Genomic DNA, 1,790 nt, shown 5'->3' on the forward strand with positions numbered 1-1,790 from the left:
CTTCTTCCATCCCTCCCTCCACATCACCAAAGAACCCACAGACACACGCATCTCCTCTTCCTACCTGTGGAATGGATTTAAACCATAAACCACTCGTCAGTATATTCTCCGAGTGTCGGATCTGGTGTCTCTATCTTTCAGGGTTTCTCCCGCGCCTCCTCCAAGGCAACACCAGGTACTTGAAGGTTGTTAGCACTTTGTGAGCAAGAGGTGGCACCTGAAGGACCGGAGTTCTCCAGGACCTCTTCACTCTCTTGTGGTGAACATTCATCTTTCTTATTTTTCCCATAGTGACAGACTACTGCTCACTTCTTGGCTCTCGTCATTTAAAAAAAAATCGGTTCACAACAGATTGTACCTTTTGCAACATCTCCTCCATCTGGAAGTGAAAGAGAGAGAGACCATTACTTTGAGAGACAATGGGGACTGGGTAGCAAGTGTATTATCGTGAGAAGAACATGGATGAGGCCATCTGACTTTGTCCTTTTACATAATCCTTTGTAAGGGGGTTCTGCCACAGGAGCTTGTGATGGTTTGATTTTCCACTGTGCTTGTCTGGTCTATCTACGGCAGGCTCTTGTGGCTCCTCAGTTATGTCTTTCCTTCTCTGTCACTTCGTCCATCCTGGAGACACAGTGACCTGCTCCCAAGTCTCCGGATCTCCTTCAACACATTACTTCAGGCAACGAGACGCAATTCAATGGTTTAAGCGTCATTTAAAAGATAAGGGCAATCACTACCGCACTCAATTTTAGAATTTTCTTCTGTCTTGTCTCCATTATTATTAGTTCCTCTTGCTCTCTTTCTCTGGGAGTCGTGGCACCGCCAACATGGGCAAGTGTCGAGGTCATCTTACTGCTATGAAGCTCCGCAGCCACCGACGGGACCAGAAATGGCACGATCAACAGTACAAAAAGGCCCATTTGGGCACAGCTCTGAAAGCCAACCCCTTTTGGAGGCGCTTCAAATGTAAGGGGAATTGCGTTGGAAAAAGTGGGAGTGGAAGCCAAACAGCCAAATTCCGTCATTCGCAAGTGTGTCCGTGTCCAGCTGATCAAGAATGGCAAGAAAATCACAGCCTTCGTGTCCAACGATTGGTGCTTGAATTTTATTGAGGAAAACAAAAGTTCTGGTGGCTGGATTTGGTCACAAAGTTCATGCCGTCAGTGACATTCCTGAAGTCCACTTTAAGGTTGTCAAAGTAGCCAATGTGTCCCTCTTGGCAAAAAGGAAAGGCCAAGATCATAAGTTTGATATTGAACACGTAATACATTTTCTTTGTCAGAAAAAAAAATAGTTCCCCTTGGGAATTCGGGGGAAATGGTGACTGATAAGACGCACCCGTCCAAAGCTCCTGCGGCCAGACCAGAAAATTGGGAGGTAAGGCGAAGGGAATGGGGAGGTGGAGTCCAGAAATTAGAACTAGGGTACTAGGGTCTCTCCTGAATCTCGTTTTTGTGTGTGATTTCCACTCACAAAGCAAACCGAGAATGCTTTAAAGCGCTCCAGCATCTGCAAGCCTGCGCCAGCTGCGGCTTTGCTGAAGCCGCTGTTTCTCCCGGCTGACGCCTTAAAGGGACAGTACACCTAGACGTGGGAGAACCCCACAGCGGAGCTCACCATGCTGTCGGCCGCCCAGAGCTCACTGCCTGGGGAGTGGCGGGGGTGGGTAGCCATAATTTAGAATAGAAGAAAAAGCAGATTATTACCTGAAGTAGATCGCGGTGTGGGAGAAAATAAGTGGAATCCAGGGAGCGAAATCAATTTCAATCGGCTGAGAAGCAAACCCC

General features: G+C 47.7%; 1 pseudogene; it reads left to right on the top strand.

Moving 5' to 3' along the window:
* Positions 1–830: 830 nt before the first annotated feature.
* LOC101649137 lies at positions 831–1,591 on the top strand (annotated as a pseudogene).
* Positions 1,592–1,790: the final 199 nt, after the last annotated feature.

Source organism: Echinops telfairi, unplaced genomic scaffold, assembly GCF_000313985.2.
Source record: "Echinops telfairi isolate 266 unplaced genomic scaffold, ASM31398v2 ScPeMD7_20;HRSCAF=75, whole genome shotgun sequence".
NCBI classification, from domain to species: Eukaryota; Metazoa; Chordata; class Mammalia; order Afrosoricida; family Tenrecidae; genus Echinops; species Echinops telfairi.